Raw genomic sequence first — 26566 nt, forward strand, 5'->3', positions numbered from 1 at the left:
ACAAGTATTTTTTCATATGTTAACCAAGGCAATTCTAAGCAAAGAGAATGAAGCTGTAGGCATCACACTACCAGACTTCAAACTATACTATAAGGCTACAGTAACTAAAACAGCATACTACTGGTACAAAAACAGACACATTGACCAATGGAAGAGAATAGAGAACTCAGAAATAAGATGACACATCTATAACCATCTGATCTTTCATAAACCTGACAAAAATAACAACGGGGAAAAGATTCCCTATTTAATAAATGGTGCTGGGATAACTGACTTCCCATTTGCAGAAAATTGAAACTGGACCACTTCCTCACACGTTATACAAAAATTAAGTCAATATGGGTTAAAGATTTAAATGTAAAACCCAAAATCATGAAAACCCTAGAATAAAATCTAGGCAATACCATTCAGGACATTGGTATGGGAAAAAATTTTATGATAAAATTGCCAAAAGCAATTTCAATAAAAGGTAAAATTGACAAATGGGATCTAATTAAACCAAAGACCTTCTGCACAGCAAAAGAAACTATCATCAGAGTGAACAGGCAACCTACAAAGTGGGAGAAAACTTTTGTAATCTATCCATCTGACAAAGGTCTAATATCCAGAATCTACAAGGAACTCAAACAAATTTACAAGAAAAAAACAATCCCATTAAAAAGTGGACAAAGGACATAAACAGGCATTTTTCAAAAGAAGATATTCATGCAGCCGACAAACATATGAAAACAAGCTCAACATCACTGATCATCAGGGAAATGCAAATCAAAACCACAATGAAATACCATTTCATGCCAGTTAGAATGACCATTATTAAAAAGTTAAGAAACAACAGATGCTGGCTATGTTACAGAGAAATAGGAATGCTTTTTACACTGTTGGTGGGAATGTAAATTAGTTCAACCATTGTGGAAGACAGTGTGGCAATTTCTCAAATATCTAGAACCAGAAACAGCATTTGACTCAGCCATCGCATTACTAGATATATAGTTACAGAAATATAAATAATTCTATTACAAAGATAAATGCACATGTATGTTTCTTGCAGCACTATTCACAATTGCAAATACAGGGAATCAACCTAAATGCCTATCACTGATAGACTGGATAAAGAAAATGTGGTACATACACCCAATGGAATACTATGCAGTCATAAAAAGGAATGAGATTATGTGCCTTGCAGGGACATGGAGGAAGCTGGAAGCCATTATCCTCTGCAAACTAATGCAGGAACAGAAAACTAAACATTGCATGTTCTCACTTATGAGCGGGACCTGAACAATGAGAACACATCAACGCAGGGAGGGGAACAACAAACACTGGGGCCTATCAGCAGGTGGAGTGGTGGGAGGGAGAGTAGTAGGAAAAATAACTAATGCATGCTGGACTTAATACCTCGGTGATGGGTTGATAAGTGCAGTAAACCATCATGGCACACATTTAACTATGTAGCAAACCTGCAAATCCTGCACATGTACCCCAGAACTAAAAATAAAAATTAAAAAGTAAAAGAAAATCTAAAAAATCATACTGTATTTTCAAAACTGTTAAATTTAAAAAAATCAAGTTTGTGTAACTTGCATCCACATCTTACACTTTGCATGAGTATAAATACAAAATGGACATTATATGTAAAATAAAGTTATAAAAATTCTTATAAAACACATACATGTTCTATAGATTTAGGGATGAGATACGTTTTTCTAATTTTGGCTCAAGATACTACAGCTGTAAAATACATGATTGATAGATTTTCTGAAAAAGAAGAAATAGAATAAAAGGAAAAATAAAGAGGTGGAGGAAGAGGGGGATAGAAGGAGGAGGACAAAAAAGAAGAAGAAAGAGATAAAAAGGAAGAAAGACAACATAAGTAAAGTCAAGGTAAAATAAAAATCTGAGGAAATATTTGAAATTTATGTAAGAGAGAATAGACCAAACCCTATAATATAACAAAATAAATTCACGAAATGGCCAAAAGGGACAAACTATATGAATAGTTCACAGAATAGGGGCTCTTAAACATATAGAAAAATAGGCAATACCACAATAAGAAAATAGAAATAAAACTGCCACTTATTTTTTTATTTTGGCAAGGTCGTGTAGTAACACAAATTCTCAAACATTATTGGTGTGATTCTGAATTTTTTAAGCCCTGTAGAGGGATATTTGGCAATACCTACTCTAATTTCTATTTCGAAGAACTTATTATATGTATCTATGTGAACAGACAAAAATGATATATGTATAATGCTAGTCTTCAAAACGTTGTAATACCAAAAGATTGAAAACCCATCAAGTGTCCATCAATATAGATTGCTTGAATGGATTTTGAGGATTACAGCACAATCATTTAACTCTATAGAGTTGAATGGAAATAGGGTGTCTTTTCTCCAATTTATGCTTTTGTTTGCTTTGTTAAAGATCAGTTGGCTGTTAAGTATTTGGCTTTATTTCTGGGTTCTCTGTTCTGTTCTACTGATCTACGTATGAGTTTTTATACTGCTACCATGCTGTTTTGGTTATTACAACCTTGTAGTATAGTTTGATATCAAGTAATGTGATGCCACCAGTTCATGTAATGTGATGCAACTTTGATATGGAAAGATTTCAAAGTATATATAATTTACTGGATTTGTATTACAAGGAAGTATAATAAGAACCTAAGTTACTATTTTCTTACATATGTTTAAGAGAATCCTACAAAGGTACATATGTCACTAGAACAATGGTTATAATGAAGAATGGTAAGTGGAGGTCAGAAGTTAGTCTGTGGGGATCGGACAAAATGGGAATGGATATTGTTTATTTTATGTTCACCAGTTTATAATTTTCAAACAATATTTCTAGTTTAAAATACTATGTTAAAATGTAAACATATAAAAATAAAGTGACAATGCAAAACTAAAATTTTTTATAACTTATAAAGATGTATAGATGTATACTGTGTGAAAGTTATTTTGCCTTTATCTCTACTATTAAATATTCTTTATTTATTTGGATTTAACCATTAGTCACAGTATATTTTCTTTAACTTAAGCTGTTTAGAGCTTTATTCTGGTGTGTGTGTGTGTGTGTGTGTGTGTGTGTGTACTTGCTTGGGACAAGGTAGGCAGACTCCTACTAAGGGGTTTAAAAAATCTATTCTGTCCCTTTGTGAATTTATCAAGCCAAGAGTTCAGTTTACACACTAAGAAATTTCACTATTTCAGTATACCAAGTGTTAACATATTCAGCCAGGAGCATACCCATATTTTCAAAGATCATAAGATTACAATATAAAATGGGAATAATAATTTATCCTCTTAAAATAAGATGTATTACCACATAGCAATAGAAATGTCTAAGTTAGTATGTACCTCTGTTATGGATTGCATGTATGCCCCAAAATTCATATGTTGGAAACTTAATCCCCAATGCAATAGTGTTGTGATATGGAATCATTAAGGGACAATTGGGTCATGGAAACTCTGCCTTCATGCATAGATTAATGATGTTATTAGGTAGTGGACTCAGTATTATGAAAGTGGGTGCCTGAAATTAGAAAACACAATCCTAAAATTTATATGGAACCAAAAAAGAGCCTGCATAGCCAAAGGAAGACTAAGCAAAAAGAGCATACTTGGTGGCACCACATTACCCAACTTCAAATTATATTACAAGGCTACAATTACCAAAACAGCATGGTACCAGTATAAAAAATGTAGATCAATAGGACAGAACAGAGAACCCAGAAACAAAGCCAAACACTTAGAGCCAACTGGTCCTTGACTAAGCAAATAAAAACATAAATTGGAGAAAAGACACCCTATTTAATAAATTTTGCTGAGAAAACTCACTAGTCACATGTAGAATAATGAAACTGGACCTCTGTCTCTCACCTTATAAAAAATCAACTCAAGATGGATCAAATACTTAAATCTAAGATCTGAAATCATAAAAATTCTAGAAGACAACTTTGGAAATTCTTCTGGACGTTGGCCTAAGGAAATAATTTATAACTAAAGCCCGAAAAGCCAATGCAACTAAAACAAGAATAAATAAATGAAACCTGATTAAACTAAAAGGCTTCTGCACAGCAAAAGAAATAATCAGCAGAGTAAACAGACAACTCACAGAATAGGATAAAATATTTGCAAAGTATGCATCTGACAAAGGACTAGTATCCAGACTCTACAAGGAACTCAGACAAATCAGCCAAAAAAAAAAAAAAAAAAAAAAAAAACCATGAAAAAGTGAGCAAATGACATTAATAAATATTTCTCAAAAGAAGCTATCCAAATGGCCAATAAACATATGAATAAATGCTCAAGAGCAATAATCATTAGGGAAATGAAAACTAAAACCACAATGAGATACAAAGATACAACCTCACTCCTACAAGAATGGCCTTTGTTAAAAAGTCAAAAAACAGTGGAGGTTGGAATGGATGTGATGAAAGTGGAATACTTACACACTGCTAGAATGTAAATTAGTATGACCACTATGAAAAAGATTATGGAGATTTCCTAAAGAATTAAAAATAGATCTGTGATTCGATTCAACTGGGTATCTACTCAAAGGAAAATAAGTCATTATATGAAAAAGACACATGCACACATATGTTTATTGCAGCACAATTCACGGTTGTAAAGATATGGAACCAACCTAAGTGCCCATCAACTAATGAATGGCTAAATAAAATGTGATACACACACACACACACACACATATATATAACATATATGATATCACAGATATATGACATGTGTGTATATCATAGGATATTACTTAGCCATAAAAAAACCCAAAATAATGTTTTGCAGCAACTACAATGAAGTTGGAGGCCATTATTCTAAGTGCAGTAACTCAGGAATGAAAAACCAAGTACTGCTTGTTCTTACTTATCAGTGGGAGCTAAACCATGAGTATATAAAGGCATATAGAGTAATATAATGGGCTTTCGAAACTCAGAAAGGGGAGAGTGGGAGGGGTGTGTGAGATAAAAAACTACATACTGGATACAGTTTACACTACTCAAGTGATGTGTACACTAAAATCTCAGAATTCACCACAATATAATTCCTCCATGTAACCCAAAGTCACTCAAACTGCAAAAGCTATTTAAACAAAAATAAAAAAGAGCAAAAACTAAAATATTAAAATCAAAAGAAATTGTTTCTACATTTGGACCATATTGAAGATGGTTTTCTCTACCTCAAAATCATATAAATATTACCTTCAAGAAAAAAGTATGAGTTTGGTTGCCTTTTTTTCTCTCTCTCTCTCCCCCCTACTATTTCTCTCACTGTCTCTCTTGAGTGTGTACCCTCTCTTTAATTTTTACCTTTCACTGTGGAATAACACAGCTCCAAGGTTCTCATCAAATGCTGATGTTATGCTCTTGGACTTCTCAACCTCCAGAACTGTGAGACAAATTTTTATTCACTATAAATTAACCAGTCTTGGTTTTCTGTTAAAGCAGCACAAAATGAACTAAAATAACTCCTTACATTTAATTGGCCAATTTTTATTGAGTATAGACCCTAAACATCCTTTATATCTTTCAACTTTTGTCTGTCCCTAATGTAAACACTGTAATCTAGGAGGTCACCATCACTGCTCCTTAGCACAGCTTTTACATTTGCATCCTTGAGTCCCTGTTTTTGACAGATTTCCAAATTGAAATTTTATCTATAAATCTCATGATTAGAGACCTTTAATGTATTCACACTGTAATAACAATAATGTCTATGTACCTTAACTTAGTTTTTTCAATATCAGAATGATTTGGTTTCTACCTGCCTCCCTCCCTAGCCTTATTCTGCATAAGTCCCTACCACCCGGACACTCTCTACTTCAAAATACTGATGGTTTCACTGCAAAATTCTATCAAACTTATAAGAAGGAACTAGTACCAATTATCCCCAGTCTATTTAAAAAATAAAGAGAAAGGAATTATTTCTAATTCATTCTATGAGACCAGCATTAGCCTGATACCAAACCCAGATAAGGAGACAACCAAAAAAGAAAACTATAGGCCAATATCTATGATGAACATAGATGCAATTTCCTCAACAAACTACTAGCTAACTGAATGCAACAGCACATCAAAAATATAATAAATTATAATCAGGTGGGATTTATCCTAGGGATGCAAGTATGGTTCAGCACATGTAAATCAATAAATATGATACATCACATCAAGAGAACAAAGAGCAAAAACCATGTAATCATCTCAATAGGCACAGAAAGCATTCGGCAAAATTCAACATTCCTTCATGATAAAAATTCTCAACAAACTAGGCATACAAGAAACATACCTCAATATAATAAAGGCACTCTAGGATAAACCCACAGCTAATATCATACTGAATGGGGAAAAGCTGAAGATATTTTCTCTCAGAACTGGAAAAAGACAACGACACTTACTTTCAACACTCCTATTTAACATAGTACTAGAAGTTCAAGCCAGAGTAATCAGGCAAGAGAAAGAAATGAAAAGTGTTCAATTGGAAAAGAGAAAGTCAAATTGTCTCTCTTTATAGATGACATGGTCTTATATTTAGAGAAACCTAAAGACTTCACCAGAAAACTCTTAATATCTGATAAACAAATTCAGTAAAGTTTCAGGATACAAAATGAACATACAAAAATCAGTATCATTTCTACATTCCAATAATGAACTATCAGAAAAATAAACGAAAGACAATCTTATTTGCAATAGCTTAAGAAAAACAGAATAAATTTAATCACAGATTAAAAGACCTCTATAAAGAAAACTACAGAAGACTAATAAAAGAAATAGAAGAGGACACAAAAGAATGGAAAAACATTCCATGCTCCTGGATCAGAAGAACTAATATCATTAAGATGACCATATTACTCAAAGCAATCTACAGATTTAATGCAATCCTATCAAAATATCAATGACATTTTCACAGAAATTATAAAAGACAATTCTAAAATTTGTATAAATTGACCATAAAAAACCCACACAGTCAAATCAATCCTGAGCAAATATAACAAAGCTAGAAGCATCACACTTCCTGACTTTAAAATATATTACAAGGCTATAGTAACCAAAACAGCATGGTGTTAGTATAAAAACAGATATATAGACAAACGGAATAGAATATGGAACCTGGAAATAAATGAACACACCTACAGTGAACTCATTTTTGATGAAGGTGCCAAGAAGATACACTGGAGAAAAGACAGCCTCTTCAAAAGATGGTTCTGGGAAAACTAGATATCCATATGCAGAAGCATGAAACTATACCCCTGTCTCTTACTATGTATAAAAATCAACTCAAAATGGATTAAAGACTTAAATTTAAGATCCAAAGCCATATATCTACTCAAAGAAAATATTGGGGAAACACTCCAGGACATTGCACTAGACTAAGATTTTGTAACTAAGACCTCCAAAGCAAAGGAAATCAAAGCAAAAATAGATCAATGGGATTATATCAAGCTAAAGAGCTTCTGAACATCAAAGGAAACAGTCAACAGAATGAAATAATCAACTGTTGAATGGGAGAAAATATTTGCAAACTATTCATTTGATAAGATACTAATATCCAGAATATACAATAAGTGCAAACAAATCAACAGCAAATAATAATAATAATAATCCCATTAAAAAGTTAACAAAGGGCATACACACATATTTTTCAAAAGAAGTCATATAAATGGCCAACAGAAATATGACAAAACGCTCAATATCACTAATCAGGGAAATGAAATTGAAAACACAATGAAATATTATCTTACTCCAGTGTGAATGGCTATCAATAAAAGGCAGAATATAATGAATGCTGATGACGGTGTGGAGAAAAGAAAATTTTGTATACTGTTGGTGAGAATGTAAATTTGTACAGTCATTTGGGAAAAAAGTGTGGAGATTTATCAGAAATACTAAAAATTAAACTATGATCCAGCAATCACACTACTTGGTATTTATCTAAAGGAAAGAAATTGGTATATAAAAAAAAATCTGCACTCCCATGTCTACTGCAGCAACATTCATAATAGCCAGGATATAAAACCAACCTAAGTATCCATCAATAGATAAATTGATTTTAAAAAAAAATATTGTATAGATACACAATAAAATACTATTTGGCCACAAAAATAATAAAATTATATAATTTGCAGCAACATAAATACAACCAGAAGTCATTATGTGAAGTGAAAGAAGCCAGGCCCAAAAAGACAAATAGCCCAAGTTCTCATTTATGCATGGGAGCTAAAAACATTAATCTCATGGAGATGAATAGAAAAATAATTAACAGAGACTGGAAAGGATATTGGTCAGGGAAGAGGAGTGAAGGGAAGTTAGTTAATGGATACAAATATACAATTAGAAGAAAGGAATTCTAATGGTCAATGGCAGAGTAGAGTGACTATATTTTGTTATAGCAATAAAATTTATTTTTGTAAAATACATTGCTAACAATATGTATTGTCTGTTTCAAGGTATATACATGAAAGGCCTGGAAATGTTCCCAACACATAGAAATGATAAATGCTCAAGATGATTGATATCCTAAACAACCTGACTTAATCACTGCACATAAATATGTATGAATATTATGTGTCAACAATTTTTAAGAAATATTAATTTCCTTTTAGTTTCTTGAATGTGTTGTGCTCTTTGGCAACTCGGGATCTTCACATAAGTTCTTAGATGAATGACTTTCCACATCCTTCCCCTTCACTTGGATAACTATCTTCTCATTTTAGTTTAATGAAATTTCTTTGAAGAAGTACTCCCTGTTTCCATTTTAAATATATAGATATGTTATGTCCCTGACATACTTTCCCCCATAAGATCTTTAGCTTTCTTGCATAACAGTCATCACACTTTATTACAAGTGCTTCTCTAATTGTCTGTATTCCTCAATAGAGTGTAAACTCGGGGAGGATGGGGGTGATGGCAGTATTTTTTACCTTTTTTTCTTATCATCTAGCATAATTTTGGACAATGTAAAAGGTTCTTAAAATATTGCTGAGTGAGGAAAGAAGTCCTCTTAGTATTGATATCTAATTCTACAATAATAGCTTTAACGGCCCTATGAAGTGGATAACTTGTAGTATAAGAAACACCTTTCCCCTATAGTAATTGATGTTAATTGACCTCCCATGATAATTCATGTCATGATCAGGAATCTAGAGATTGGACAGTTTGTTAGTCCATTTGGGTTGCTATAACAACATACCATGAACCGGGTAATTTATAAATAACAGGAACATATTTGTTGTAGTTCTGGAGGTGAGGAATTCCAATATCAAGGCAATAGTAGATTTGGTTTCTGGTGAGGACCCACCCTCTGGTTCATAGATGGCACCTACAAATTTTAACTGTGTCCTTTCATAGTGGAAGGGGCAAAGGAGCTCTCTGGGGCCTTTTTTCATAAGAGAACTAATCCTATTCACAAGGGCTCCACCTTTACTATCTAATCACTTCCTAAAGATCCCCGCCTTCTGATATCATCACATTGGTGATCAGGTTTCAAAACATGAATCCGGGGGAGACACAGTCAGATCATAGCAGATAGTAAACAGGTCAATGAAATAAATGGATATTTAAAGACATCCAGTAAGATAGTCTGATGCATTTGTCTGACCATAGGGACACTCATGAATCTCCAACATACGAGACCACTGGCGAAAGTGCTTTATTTTCTCAATAGCATTTAGAATGGCCTCAAGAAAGTTTAATTCTGTGATTTTATCTGTCACAAATACTTTATGTTTTAATTATTAATTAAAGTATTTCTGGTTGACATATTATTTCTTTAAATACACTAAAATTAGTTTTATATTATCAGAGGCACCTGCTTTATATTTCAGAGACAGAAACAATACTATATTTGCACTTGAACTTTCCTGACACATACACAAAGTAAATAATTGATTAACAAATTAATTAAAAGAAACATTGTTGAGAATAAGGAAAAAGTTACTTAGATATTAGATGTAAAACATTCTGAAATTCAAGATCATATAGGGAATTTTGTAAAGGTATAAACGCCTAGTGTTCACTCGTAGATATGTTTATTGAGTAAATAAAATAATTTTCAAAAGATTTATGGAAATTAACCAGTTTAAAAAAACAGATCATTTGATTTCTTTCTTTTCTCCTTTTACTTAATGAATATAATACCATGAGAATAGATGTTGGGCATTTTTATTTTTATAATCTTACTGTAAGATTCTATTGATTTGCTGTGTTAGAAAACACAAAACATGTTGGATTTCAATGTTTGAAGTACAATTTATATTTGTATAGGTACAGATTCATTTCTATAAATGCATATGAATAGATATTATTCCCCTGACGTAGAATAGCGAAGTTTGCTATGTCCCTGAAGGCTTGACTCTAATCTCATCTTCACTAGCAACACATTCCTATCAAACATTTAACAAAGTATTTAAGTTTAAAATCTACAAAACAGATGAACACACTGCCTTGATTTGAACACTATCAAAAGTATATTGTGCGAAACTTCTAACTTCATTGAAGACAGATTTGTTTTCTTTTTTTTTCTGAGACAGAGTCTCATTTTGTTGCTCAGGCTGGAGTACAGTGGTGAGATCTCAGATCACTGCAACCTCTGCCTTTTGTGTTCAAGTGATTCTCCTGCCTCAGCCTCCTGAGTAGCTGGGATTACAGATGCTGGTCACCGCACCCGGCTAATTTTTGCATTTTTAGTAGAGACAGGGTTTCACCATGTTGGCCAGGCTTGTCTTGAACTCCTGACTTCAAGGCCTCCCAAAGTGCTGGGATTATGGGTGTGAGCCACTGCACCTGAATCCTGAAGACAGTTTTAATTAAACTTTACTTTATAGCTTTAAGCCACAAGTTCCATAACTTGAATTTTCTTTATGACCAGCACATAGGTATCCATATAAATTTGAAAGTTGGTAAAATTATGTCAATAGCAAAGTGGTAGCTTATTAAAAACATAAATGTCTGTTTTGTTGACTGAAGAGTTTTCTGTTATGTGCAGGGTGTATATACCAATTTTCAGGGGCTTTAAAAATATATATTTAATTGAATATGTACTCATTTTATATGCTCTTTGCATTAGGTACTGTGTAAGATACTAAATATTACAGGAGTAAATAAGGAAAGTAGTCTCCATCCTCAAGAAATTTAGAGTCCAGTGTGTGACACAATTGTTAAACAAAGTCATAAAATATGTGATTTTTCATGATTGGTTTTTTTCACTTAGTAGAATGTTTTCAAGTTTTACTCATGTTGTATCATGTATCAGTTGCATTTTTGCTTTTTATTTACCATTTTGCTATTCCACCGTATGGATATATCACATTTCGTTGCTAGGATTTTTGCTGTGGCCATTCGTAGAACTATCCCTACTATAGAGCGTAAGACATAGACCCAAAGAACAGGGAGTTGTAGGAGAGAGAAGCACAAACTCTCCCAGTAATTTCACTGGGAATGCTAAAGAAATAAGGCCACTCCAACTTCCACTCTGTGGTTCTTTTTAAAAATAATTTGTATCTATGTATTTTTTAAACTGTTATATTAGGTTCAGGTGGATATGTGCAGCCTCGTTACATAGGTAGACTCATGTCATGAGGATTTGTTGTACCACGTGGTTTGTCTCTGTTATAATGGACTTACTTACTTATCTCTTCCCATGAATTCCTTGTTTGAAACTTTCCAATTTTATTTTAACATCACTGACCAATCTGTAAAGATCTTTGCCACTTGCCATTAATTGCTGTATATGTTTGCCTCCTGCTACTTTTTAAAACACAAAGTAGATGACAATGTGCATCTTACAAAGCTCTAGCATTTGGGAAGATTTTACTCTCTGCTGCCTTTCAGGGGCTGTAGTGTTGGAGAAGTTTCCTGTTGTACTCACATCTGAGCAGACTATTCTGTGAACAAAAGCAGCCTTTGTTTCTCCTACATCAGTTGGCCATTAGGGATATCCTTCTTCCTGACATTAGGGATATCCTTCTTCAGCAATAAGCATGAGCCAAAGAACAAATGCGGAAGTGATAATGGCGTGCCCTATGGGCCGTCTGCTCATGCATCTTACTTGTGCCCATTGACCCTGTTCTTGTCAGATCCCAGATGCTCCATGTCCATCTTATGATGGATTGCTGTTGGACCTGCACAAGTTTATGACTCTGTGTATCTGACAAAACCCAAATTACAAAGAATTCTTCTGGCTACGTAGTCACAACACGTCCCATAATCAGGCCCTCCGTCTGTATCATGTCCCAGTAGGAACCTGAGACATATTATTTGAGTGGCCTATTCCGTGCTGGAAAAGGCACTGTCATGCATGTCACTTATTGGGATGGACTCTCAGAAACAATATCTGTAAAAGATGAACAAAGCAACATTGGTCAGGGAAAAGAGTTAAACTGTGATGATGTTACAACAGTAACCTCAGTTCATCTCTCAGGGAACTCTGAGGCTTAAATGGCTTTCCAGATATACCACAAATTGAAGAAAAAGATTTGGTCTTTCTTTGTACCTTGAATCAACCGATTGTCAGAAACAGACCCGAAAGAGAGCTTTACCCTCGAACAAATCATTTTGCTGTGAGACATCCGCAAACAGCTCTCAGCATCTGGAGAGATGAGTTCCTGGATTCTGAGGGAGACCTGCGTGGTCCACCGAAACCTCGGCTGCATGTGTTCTTCCTAACTAGTCGTGTTTTAAAACACCGATAAGCTCAAAGATGAAGAATAAAACTTACTGTTGATATTTGATATTTCTCTCATTTCTATTGCCTTTTAAAATTTCTGGGTATGGTGTAGGCTCTTGTAAAGGTTTCAGTTGTTCTGTCTTTGAAATACTCAAACTTTCCCCACTATTATTAAGGAACTGTTTCCAAGAGAAAGGAGTGAGAAAGCAGAGAAAGCAGGACAAGGAAGAAAAACAATTCCAGCAAGAGTGTGATTCAGACAAAGTTCCACAGATTGTGATTCAGGTAGTTTCTCCTGATCCTGGGGGATGACTTTGGGTAAATTATGCTACAGATGATGGAACTAGACTTTCGAAAATTAACATCCTGCAGTTGTTGGTTAACTGGAGCATAAACTTCCAGGCTTCTTGCTTTTCGCTATGAGGATAAGCAGATCCAGCAATCTTTGTACCATACACTAAAGAAAATTGATGATGTGGGCCAGAAAAGACAACGGTACACACAAATAGGTGAGGGACACACTGCAAGAGTCAAAAAAAAAAAAAAAAAAAAAAAAGATAGAAAGGATTCTGGACTGAAGACAACAGTGTCAGCTACAGGGAATGATGTTGGAGTATACACTAAAAATACATTTTCTTATAACCAAAGCTACCTGTATTTCCTTTCTCTTTTCACTTTCTAGCATTTGGGATTATTAAAACACTCAATTATTCCCACTTTTTTATATTGATCAAGGTGATTACCTGTCTTCTCCTTTTGCTTAGAATGCTTTACTTTTACTTTTTTTCCCCAAGATGATACAGAAAATTAACGTTATTTTGCTATTGATTCAACTTATTGATTTTGGAAATTGGAGAACACACGTGAGATATTTTCTGTGTTAAAATGTCAAGTAAAGGCCTGAACTATTTGGAAACATTTCAGTTTTCATGTTCAATAGATAAGATGCCCAGAACTCACCATAGAAGATGAAACTTTTGCGAACAGTGACCTCTAATTAGGAGAGAATATCTTATTTGTAGGCCGATTTCTTCCATATCTCTTGCTAATATTTTTTTCTGCTTGACTTAGCATGTCTCTTACTATAGTATTTGGAGGATAATGGAAATTGGATTAAGGCAGCAAAATGCTGAAATGGGAGAAAAGTGTGTGTGTGTGTGACTTTTATGTGTTTTAGTAAAAAAGTAGTCCTTTAAACTGTGTGAGAGATTCCACAGCCTTGTTTCCATTAAGTAGCAAACATCAGGGCATATATGAACTGTTCAATAATTTTTCAGTTCAAGCTAAAGCTATCTTCTCTTTCTTATCTTAAAATTCCAAACATTCAAAAAGCCACAAATAAATATGATGGGGTCCTAATGCTTTTATCAGGATAACAAAAGTACAGTTGTCTTTTAAAGCGTTTCACTAACCTGAAGGCACATTTATGGTCATTTCTCAAATCATTTTTCACTTTTTGCCTTTAGCACACAATTGTCATTTAACAAATCAATTAATAAGCTACATAAAACAATACATTTATGCCCTGAATATATATATATTTATTTCATGTATGAGTATGTTGTAATTTTCAATAAATATTTTATAAAAAGCATATCTTAACATATGGATTTTTCAATTAAAATCTTCAATAGGTTTTAATTGCTTTCAGAAAAAAAATGATGACCTTCCATGATATAAGGAGATTTTTCCCCACCTAGACTTTGCCTATTTCTACAACTTCTTTTTACACTTTTTCCTATGTGGCCTAACCATCAGCTAAACCAAGAAACTTTTCCCAAGTATTTCAATGGTCATACTCTCTTCTATGTGTATTTTGTATAACATATTTTCTCAAAATTTTCACTATTTATAGTGTATTACACTTGTGACTCCGGTTTATTCAGAACTTATGCCAATATTTTTCCAAAGCTTTCTTTGTTTTCTTTCCAGGAGGAGTTAGGATTTCTACTCCATTCTTCTCTGTGTAATGTTAACATTGCACATATACTCCACCATATTACATGTGTTGATTTACTTGTTTCTCTCTCATATCATAATTTATCAAAAATTACTTACCAAGTATTTATCATATCTCAGTCCAAATATTAAAGATACAATGATGAATAAAGTAATCCCTATTTTCTAGTAGCTCCCAAAGGAAAAAAAAATGATTTATATGGTGACATAAGTATTACAAATGAGATATGCTTTTTTCTTGAAGGGTTTTTTGTATCTCTATTTCCTTCAGTTCTGCTCTGATCTTAGTTATTTCTTGCCTTCTGCTAGCTTTTGGATGTGTTTGCTCTTGCTTCTCTAGTTCTTTTAATTGTGATGTTAAGGTGTCAATTTTAGATCTTTCCTGCTTTCTCTTGTGGGCATTTAATGCTATAAATTTCCCTCTAAACACTGCTTTAAAAGTGTCCCAGAGATTCTGGTATGTTGTATCTTTGTTCTCATTGGTTTCAAAGAACATCTTTATTTCTGCCTTCATTTTGTTATGTACCCAGTAGTCATTCAGGAGCAGGTTGTTCAGTTTCCATGTAGTTTAGCAGTTTTGATTGAGTTTCTTAGTCCTGAGTTCTAGTTTGATTGCACTGTGGTCTGAGAGACAGTTTGTTATAATTTCTGTTCTTTTACATTTGCTGAGAAGTGCTTTACTTCCAACTATGTGGTCAATTTTGGAATACTGTGTGATGTGGTGCTGAAAAGAATGTATATTCTGTTGATTTGGGGTAGAGAGTTCTGTAGATGTCTATTAGGTCCACTTGGTGCAGAGTTGAGTTCAATTCCTGAATATCCTTGTTAACTTTCTGTCTTGTAGACTTGTCTAATGTTGACAGTGGGGTGTTAAAGTCTCCCATTATCATTTTATGGGAGTCTAAGTCTCTTTTTAAGTCTCTAAGGACTTGCTTTCTGAATCTGGGTACTCCTTTATTGGGTGCATATATATTTAGGATAGTTAGCTCTTCTTGTTGAATTGATCCCTTTACCATTATGTAACAGCCTTCTTTGTCCCTTTTGATCTTTGTTAGTTTAAACTCTGTTTTATCAGAGACTAGGATTGCAACCTCAGCCTTTTTTTGCTCTCCATGTGCTTGGTAGATCTTCCTCTATCCCTTTATTTTGAGCCTATGTGTGTCTCTGCACGTGAGATGGGTCTCCTGAATACAGCAAATTGATGGGTCTTGATCTTTATCCAATTTGCCAGTTGGTGTCTTTTAATTGGTGTTCATTTAGTCCATTTACATTTAAGGTGAATATGGTTATGTGTGAACTTGATCCTGTCATTATGATGTTAACTTGTTATTTTGCTTGTTAGTTGATGCAGTTTCTTCCTAGCATCGATGGTCTTCACATTTTGGCATGGTTTTGCAATGGCTGCTACTAGAATCCAGGAGCTGTTTGTTTGAAATGATCAATAAAATTGATAGACCACTAGCAAGATGAATAAAGAAGAAAAGAGAGAAGAATCAAATAGATATGATAAAGAATGATAAAGGGGATATCATCGCTGACCCCACAGAAATACAAACTGCCAGCAGAGAATACCATAAACACCTCTACACAAATAAACTAGAAAACCTAGAAGAAATGGATAAATTCCTGGAAACACACACTCTCCCAAGACTAAGCCAGGAAGAAGTTGAATCCCTGAATAGACCCATAGCAGGCTCTGAAATTGAGGCAATAATTAATAGCCCTCCAACCAAAAAGAGTCCAGGACCAGACGGATTCATAGCCGAATTCTACCTGAGGTACAAGGGGGAGCTGGTACCATCCATGCTGAAACTCTTCCAATCAATTGAAAAAGAGGGAATCCTCCCTAACTCATTTTATGAGGCCAACATCATCCTGATACCAAAGCCTGGCAGAGACACAACAAAAAAAGAGAATTTTAGACCAATATCCCTGATGAACATTGATGCAAAAATCCTCAGTAAAATACTGGCAAATGGAATCTAGCAGCATATCAAAAAGCTTATCCACCGTGATGAAGTGAGCTTCATCCCTGGGATGCAAGGCTGGTTCAACATACACAAATCAATAAATGGAATACAGCATATAAACAGAACCAAGGACAAAAACCACATGATTATATCAATAGATGCAGAAAAGGCCTTTGACAAAATTCAGCAGCCCTTCATGCTAAAAATGCTCAATAAATTCGGTATTGATGGCACATATCTCAAAATAATAAGAGCTATTTATGGCAAACCGACAGCCAATATCAGTCTGAATGGGCAAAAACTGGAAGCATTCCCCTTAAAAACTAGCACAAGACAGGGATGCCCTCTCTCACCACTGCTATTCAACACAGTATTGGAAGTTCTGGCCAGGGTAATCAGGCAAGAGAAAGAAATAAAGTGTATTCAATTAGGAAAAGAGGAAGTCAAATTATCCCTGTTTGCAGATGACATGATGGTATATTTAGAAAACCCCATTGTCTCAGCCCAAAATCTCCTTAACCTGATAAGCAACTTCAGCAAACTCTCAGGATACAAAATCAATGTGCAAAAATCACAAGCATTCCTACACACCAATAACAGACAAACAGAGAGACAAATCATGAGTGAACTCCCATTCACAATTGCTTCAAAAAGAATAAAATACCTAGGAATCCAACTTACAAGGGATGTGAAGGACCTCTTCAAGGAGAACTACAAACCACTCTCAATGAAATAAAAGAGGACACAAACAAATGGAAGAACTTTCCATGCTCATGGACTGGAAGCATTAGTATCATGAAAATGGCCATACTGCCCAAGGTAATTTATAGATTAAATGCCATCTCCATTAAGCTACCAATGACTTTCTTCACAGAATTGGAAAAAAAGACTTTAAAGTTCATATGGAACCAAAAAAGAGCCCGCATTGCCAAGACAATCCTAAGCCAAAAGAACAAAGCTGGAGGCATCATACTACCTGACTTCAAACTATACTACAAGGCTACAGTAACCAAAACAACATGGTACTGGTACCAAAACAGATATATAGAACAATGGAACAGAACAGAGCTCTCAGAAATAATACCACACATATACAACCATCTGATCTTTGATAAACCTGACAAAAACAAGAAATGGGGAAAAGATTCCCTATTTAATAAATGGTGCTGGGAAAACGAGCTAGCCGTAAGTAGAAAGCTGAAACTGGATCCCTTCCTTACATCTTATACAAAAATTAATTCAAGATGGATTAGAGACTTAAATGTTAGACCTAAAACCATAAAAACCCTAGAAGAAAACCTAGGCAATACCATTCAGGACATAGGCACGGGCAAGGACTTCATGTCTAAAACACCAAAAGCAATGGCAACAAAAGCCAAAATTGAAAAATAGGATCTAATTAACCTAAAGAGCTTCTGCACAGCAAAAGAAACTACCGTCAGAGTGAACAGGTAAACTACAGAATGGGAGAAAAATTTTGCAGTCTACTCATCTGACAAAGGGCTAATATCCAGAACCTACAAAGAACTCAATCAAATTTACAAGAAAAACAAACAAACAAATAAACCCATCAAAAAGTGGGCAAAGGATATGAACAGACACTTCTCAAAAGAAGACATGCATACAGCCAACAGACACATGAAAAAAGGCTCATCATCACCAGCCATAAGAGAAATGCAAATCAAAACCCACAATGAGATACCATCTCACACCAGTTAGAATGGCGATCATTAAAAAGTCAGGAAACAACAGGTGCTGGAGAGGATGTGGAGAAATAGGAACACTTTTACACTGTTAGTGGGACTGTAAACTAGTTCAACCATTGTGGAAAACAGTGTGGCGATTCCTCAAGAATCTAGAACTAGAATTATCACTGACCCAGCCATCCCATTACTGGGTATTTACCCAAAGGATTATAAATCATGCTGCTATAAAGACACATGCACACATATGCTTATTGTGGCACTATTCACAACAGCAAAGACTTGGAATCAAACCAAATATCCATCAATGACAGACTGGATTAACAAAATGTGGCACATATACACCATAGAATACTCTGCAGCCATAAAAAATGATGATTTCATGTCCTTTGTAGGGACATGGATGCAACTGGAAACCATCATTCTCAGTAAACTATCGCAAGAACAGAAAATTAAACGCTGCATGTTCTCACTCATAGGTGGGAATTGAACAGTGAGAACACTTGGACACAGGAAGGGGCATATCACACACCAGGGCCTGTTGTGGGGTGGGGGGAGGGGGTAAGGATAGCTATAGGAGATATACCTAATGTAAATGACGAGTTAATGGGTGTGGCACCCCAACATGGCACATGTATACATATGTAACAAACCTGCACATTGTGCACATGTATCCTAGAACATAAAGTATAATAAAAAAAAGAATTTTTTGTTGTTTATAAGCCAAAAAAGAAATAAAAATGAGATATGCAAAAGAACCATGATAACACAGGTGACTAGTAACTTAGGAGGAAACAGTAGTTAGGGAAGATGATAAGGGAGGGAGGAATAAACTTAATCTGGGCTTTGAGTAATGAACAGAACTTTTCTAGATTGAGTTCAAAGTGGGAGTGCAAATAATATTCCACACAAGATCAGAATAATCAAAGGAAAGTAAGTATAAAATTTTATAATGTTTCTAGAGAAAATAATAACTTGAGTGCATAACGAAATTAAAGCTATGTGCAGTGAATAAGGTTACTTTTTGTTTAATTTTTTCCTTTCTTTTATACTGTTAATACATTTATTTTTTGAAGTAGTGCTTTTTTAAAAAAAAAAAAATTGGTAATTGAGAAAAGCACAAACAAATGGAGTGCATTAAGACAGCACCTATGCTGCCATTCAAAAACAAACATTGGTTACATTTGGTGACCATCATTTACCCTTCTAAATCATAAGAATATTTGCATGGGGGAGGTGGACACAAGGAGTAGGAGGGAGACTTTTATAAGAATGAATAGGCTGGTGGCAGTGGCTCTTGCCTGTAATTCCAGCACTTTGGGAGGCCCAGGCGGGAGGACCACAGGGTCAGGAGATCGAGACCATCCTGGCTAACACGGTGAAACCTCCTCTCTACTAAAAATACAAAGAATTAGCTGGGCATGGTGGCAGGCACCTGTAATCCCAGCTACTGGGGAGGCTGAGGCCGGAGAATGGCGTGAACACGGAAGGCAGAGCTTGCAGTGAGCCAAGATGGCGCCACTGCACTCTAGGCTGTGCAACAGAAAAAAAAGAATAAATAAAATAAAATTTAGGATAATTATAATAAAAAAGTATTAGATTTACTTTATCTAATAGAAAAAAAGTTAAGCATAACAATTTAGATAACTGCTTTTTTGGTCTGATATGCATTAATTTCTTCAGTATCTCTTTGAGATTAATAAAAAATAAATCAAACCTGTGTTTTTTGGTTAAAACAAAAAACTCTTTTTTTTCTAACTTGTTGGGTGTTGTGTAAGAGTCCATGATCATAGTTGTCATTGGCATCAGTTTTGAAAATACCACAGGTTTGAATAACAAGTGGCTGTTTTTCTTTATTCCCTGCCACATCTTTGGCAACTGGAACAGTGCTTAGTACAGTGGATACATTTAATAATTTTATGTTGAGTAAATAAAAAAATACAACCAGCAGAGATTAGTTTATGAGGTAAAGATTGTCTGTTGTGAAATATTTTATTGAGATGTTTTCAAAATGGTAGTGCTTGCTTTATTTTGAATCTTCCACATTTTGTTTGTTTTCTGTCATTTTTATATTTTGTTGAAGAGTTGTCAAATTGCTTTTTCCCTACATTTTCATTTTCAATGTGTCTATAAACCTATAAAAATTTGTTTACTCATTCTTACATAATCTTTCTTTTACTTCATCCAAAAGGATAGAAGTCACAAGACTTGTTTCAGCTTTAACAAGTAAAGAGCATGAGGCAGTCACCTTTATCTTCACAAAAAGGAAAAGCTGGACACACTGAAAATCGATTACTTTTTTTGGACTCATCAGAGAACTGATGTCAGAGTAAGCTACTATACCAAAATCTAGAAAGGTTGAACAGTAGAGCAACCAAGATCTGCTGACCTGGAAGAGAAGTCAATGGAACCATATTCTGAAGTAAGCAAGAAGAAAAAAACAAACCAAACAAAAAACAAAAACAAAGAAAGCTTTGTCTATAGAAGAACAAAGGTAAGAATTAGTCATGTTGCTTGTCAAAAACTATGTAAACAAGTAGGAAGTGGAGTAAACTATTTAAAGAAGAAGCTATCAAGTTAGAATTACACATCTAGAAAAATTATTGTCCAAAAATGAAGGAAAAATAAAGACTTTCTCAGAAAAAAAAATAAAAGAAGAAATTTTTTGACTAGTTCTGCAATAAATATTAAAATAATTTCTCCAAGTGGTAAAATAATAATGTGAGAAATGGATCTACATAAAGGTAGGAAGAGTGTTAGAAAAAAGGAATAAATGAAGGTAACATAATATCTTTTATTTTTCTTATTATTAATTGATCTTTAGAGCGATAGTAATAATGTATTGAAGGACTATAATCGGTTTGATATCAGTTATTAATGTTTGATATTTCTTTCTCACTTAAATGCTTTTGTGCCATATAGTGGGTCTGTTCTTTTTTTTATTATTTATTTATCTACTTTAGATATAAAATAGCACTGTTTTGTTATCTGCAGCTCTAAAATATGTCTTGATAATCAGAAGAGCAAATCCCTTATTCTTATTCTTTTTCTGAAAAATTCTATTATTAGGTAATTATTGGGCTGTCATTAAAAACATTTTCTCTCAAACTTATTTTAAAAATCAGCTTGTTTAACTTTATTTTACAAAAGGTGTTTTGTTTGGAAAGACACTACATTTATAAAGTATTTTGGGGATAAATGATAACTTTATCATGTTGAATAATATTGAAATTCCAACCCTGCTGATCCTCCAAATATTTTTTTTTGTGGAACTGTTTTCTTTTTTTATTTATTTTTGCCCACTCATATATTTATAGTTACTTTTTTATCTGTCTTTCTTAATCTTAAACTGATTTCTTATTCTATATTATTTTATCAGCTACAAGTCTTTGCATTATGGTAAACTGTAGCAGTGATAAAAGCCATACTTCCCTTGCTTCTGATCTTAATGGGAATGATCATAAGAAGTATATTCACTTGAGGTTTTAGTAGATAATTTTTCTCAAGATGAAACACTTTATTCAAGTCTTAGATGCTGTTATTTTTTTAAAAATCAAATATGAGTGCTTAATAGCAAATGACTTTCTGCACTTAATAGCTAATGTTTTTTTCTACACGCGTTGAGTTATCTGCATGTGTGTATCTGTTTCATACTTATACATATATATAAATTATAATACAAATTAAAATAACATTATTTAATATCTATTACATATAATAACTAAATATTTATTATATATAATAGCTAAATATTATATGTAATAGCTATGTATGCTAATGTAACAGATATATATATATATGTTAAATATGTCAATGTGATTTTTTGCATTGTCAGATATTCTAATATGTTATTTCATACTTATTATTCAACTTAACCATCAAATATTTATTTGGACCTACTCTTTGCCAGCCAGTGCCTAAGACAGTCTTTGGGGTACACTGGTGAACAAAATGATACCCTCATATAAGGCATAAAACATACTGGTCATGGTGAATTATGATATGTGTATAGCTCTAGATTCCATTCGCCTGTGTTGTAGTTATGATAGCTTATAGGTTTGTAAATAAGATCATTTTAAACACCATTTTATTTTCTTTTTCTCTTATTTTACTGATGTAAGATCATATTAGCCTCATAAAATTATTTTCTCTTTTTCTCTCTACAATGATTTCTGTAAAACAGAACTTATGTGCTTCTGGAAGATTTTGTAACGCATCTCCTAGATTGCATTTTTGGTATATTTGAGTCTGTGACGTGAATCTTGAATATATTGGCATAAGTTTATTAGGCTCAAGAAATTTCTGTCATCCAGCAAATGAGAACTTTAAGTTGAAAACATGAGATTTTGTTATGGAAAGATAGAACAATTTTTTCCGTATCTGAATGTGCATCTAAGAATCCTATTGCTTCTTGACCTTTTGGCTAAGATCAGGTGAGACTTATTAGCCAAATAGCCATTTTTATTATGATGACCATTATTACTTCAAGAAGGCAGTATAAGGCAATGTAGAAGACAAAAAAAAGTACTGTCTTAGGTGTTGAGGGAGCAAGTTCAAGTCCCAGGACTTCCCTAGGTCAACGATTTGACCAAGACAAAGTCTCAATGGACTCAGCTGCCAAATGGGTGACTACTAGAGTCCTTATCATTTTTCACATGGTTATGTAAAGCAATTTAGAGCCAAAAGTTAAATGCAAATGAGTTTGAAAAGCTATCTGAGCATACCTAAAATTGTGGGGTTGACTGTTTTCTATAATCAAGTGATTATTCACATAAGGAGCTTGATTGAGTTCCTTCACTAGGGCTTTCTGTGATCCACTTAGTTTTTGCATTATATTACTTTAGTATTAATGTAACTGTGATTAAATAAATGACATATAGTAATTTAGATAGCAAATAAAATAGAGACCTTTTAGTCATGATTTTTTAAATGAGCTTCAGAAATATTTTAAGATAAGTGTGAGCGTTTTTAAAGAATTCTAGAATTAAATGCAAATGTTCTCTCTTTTTCCCTAGAACTTGGTTATTTTCTGTTTTTGATCTGTATGATTGTATGAGTTTCCTAGGACTGCTATAACAAAGTACCATAAACTGATCACTTAAAACAAGAAAAATGGATTGTTTCACAGTTCTGAAGTCTAGATGTCCAAAATCGAGGTACTGGCAGGGTCAGGTTCCCTTTGACATCCACAGGGAAGAATCTTACATTGCCCCTTCCAAGGTCTCATGGTGCCCATCAGTCTTCGACATTCTTTGGCTTGCAGTTGCATTACTCTGATCTCTGTCATAATGTATTTTTTTCTTATGTGTTTTTTTTTTCTTTTTTTTTCTTATAAAGATACCAGTCAAATTGCTTTAAGGTTCCACCCTACACCAGTATACATCGGCAATTACCATAGTTCTTTTTGTTTTCCTTCCTTCCTGCCCTTCCTTCCTTCCTTCCTTCCCTTCCTCCTTCTTTTCTTTCTTATCTTTTTTCTTTTCTTTTCTCTTCCTTCCTTCCTTCCTTCCTTCCTTCCTTCCTTCCTTCCTTCCTTCCTTTTCTTCCTTCCTTCCTTCCTTCCTTCCTTCCTTCCTTCCTTCCTTCCTTCCTTCCTTCCTTCCTTCCTTTCTTTCTTTCTTTCTTTCTTTCTTTCTTTCTTTCTTTCTTTCTTTCCTTCCTTCCTTCCTTCCTTCCTTTCTTTCTCTTTTCCTTCCCTCCCTCCCTCCCTCCCTCCCTCCCTCCCTCCCTCCCTCCCTCCCTCCCTTCCTTCCTTCCTTCCTTCCTTCCTTCCTTCCTTCCTTCCTTCCTTCCTTCCTTCCTTCCTTCCTTCTTTCCTTCCTTCTTTCTCTCCTTCTCTCTTTGTTTTTTTGACAGAGACTCACTCTGTTGCCCAGGCTGGAGTTCAGTGGCACAATCTCAGCTCACTGCAACCTTCGCCTCCCAGGTTGAAGCAATTCTTCTGCCTCAGCCTCCCGAGTAGCTGTGACTACAAGCGCATGCTACCACACCTGGCTACTTTTTTGTATTTTTAGTAGTGACAGGGTTTCACCGTGTTAGCCAGTATGGTCTCCATCTCCTGACCTCGTGATTCACCCACCTCAGCCTCCCAAAGTGCTGGGATTACAGGCGTGAACCACTACGCTTGGCCTACCCTATCTCTAAACAAGGTCACATTCTGAGATATTAGAGGTTAGGACTTCAACATGTCTTTTTCAAGGACAAAATTCCACCCATTACAATAATATAATACAGATGAAATAACACAGAAATGTAAGCACAGCTTTATTCTCAAATGCTATTTTAAGTGTCACAAGCATAGTTCATTCGATTGATTGATGCAAGGAGATAGTAATGGAAGCTCAGCATGACTTTAAAATCAAGCAAATACATATTAAACCTGGAAAAAAGTAAAAAGGTTATTTCTAGACAACTAAATATTGTATCACAATTCTTCCTCCCAGGAAGCAGTTATGTATTAGACTCCATTTGAACTCATGAGAAGTAATAGGACATCATTTTGTGTTCTTAGCTTTTCAGAACAAGGCAGGTGGTCTATTTATGTAGTTTCTGCAACTTAGGAGAATGGATGACACCTGTGACATTCAGACAATCAGCATTGGACTCTCATTAAGGCATGCTGTTTGCTGCCGCCCACGGCTGACTTGATGACCGAGTAAATGATTCACTGGCATCCTGTTGGTAATTTCTGATCGACATGCAGTCCCTGACTATTTCAGTACATACCACTAGAATGCGTTAACCTCAAAAACAATTCCTCTTTTTCATTAGCTCTCAGACAGGAACCACTTAATTTACACAAAAGATAAGGTACTGGAAGAATTTAATTATTATTATTTTTAAACACTACTGTGACCTTTATCAGTTTTCCAAGATATAATTTACTTTTTGTAGTGTTTGTTTTTAAAATAACAATTTGTTTAAAGTTTAACACATTTATATTTTTGAAAACATTTTGTTTTAATATATTTTCTTTTTTTACTTTGAGCTGTATTATCTATTAAAATAAAACTCAAAAAGCAACATTTGTAAACTGTTTTAGTATAAAACACATAACATAAAATGTATCATCTTAACTATTTCTAAGTATACAGTTCAGTAATGTTAAGTGTATTTACATTACTGTATAAGCTGGACATGTTATGTTTTATAAATTCTACATTTTCTAACACTAATCTATTTTGTGGGTGTATTTGTGCAAATCATTTTTGATAGATTCTTTAGAAGTCTGTATCAACAGGCCAGGCGTGGTGGCTCACGTCTGTAATCCCAGCACTTTGGGAGGCCAAGGAAGGTGGATCATGAGGTCAAGAGATCAAGACCATCCTAACCAACATGGTGAAACCCTGTCTCTACTAAAAATACAAAAAATTAGCTGGGCGTGGTAGCACACGCCTGTAGTCCCAGCTACTAGGGAGGCTGAGGCAGGATACTCTTTTGAACCCCGGAGGTGGAAGTTGCAGTGAGCTGAGATCGCGCCACTGCACTCCAGTCTGGTGACAGAGCGAGAGCCCGTCTCACAAAGAAAAAGGAAAACAAACAAACAAACAAACAGTTTCTTTGTTAAGTAATATTATATGTGACCATAAGTAATATTTTATGTGACCATTTGAGATATATTTGTATATGAGTATTTTCAAATTTTGACTAGTATAGGTCACTTTCAATAAACAGTGTGCATTAGTTACTCCCATATTTACTAGTACAAAATAAAATCATAAAATCTAATCATCAGATAAAAAGTAGAGAACTCATCTAGTCTTAGCCTTATCTGGTGAATGAATTCTGTCACCATAGCTTTTGTCCTAAATGATACTAGGTGATTTAAGCAACATAGTCCCTCAAAATGTTAGCTTAGTATACTGGTTGAATTTGAAGGCAAAGTCGTGTTCTGTTTGAATGTCTTGGTTCCAGAGACTTTAGTAAATAAGGCAGCTTATTTGTTTGTTTGTTTGTTTGTTTTTGTTTGAGTCAGGGTCTGGTCTTTTGCTCAGGCTGGAGGGCAGTGGTGCGATCTCAGCTACTGCAACCTTGCAATCTCCGCCTCTTGGGCTGAAGAGATCCTCCTGCCTCAGCTTCCTGAGTAGCTGGAGCTGCAGATGCGTGCCACCACACCTGGAGCACTTTGTATTTTTGTAGAGAAGGGGTTTCGCCATGTTGCCCAGGCTGATCTAGAACTCCTGGGCTCAATCGATCTGCCCACCTTGGCCTCTCAAAGTGCTGGGATTACAGGTGTGAGCCACCACGTCCAGCAAAGGCA

Source organism: Chlorocebus sabaeus, chromosome 22 (genome assembly GCF_047675955.1).
Source record: "Chlorocebus sabaeus isolate Y175 chromosome 22, mChlSab1.0.hap1, whole genome shotgun sequence".
Taxonomy (NCBI): Eukaryota; Metazoa; Chordata; class Mammalia; order Primates; family Cercopithecidae; genus Chlorocebus; species Chlorocebus sabaeus.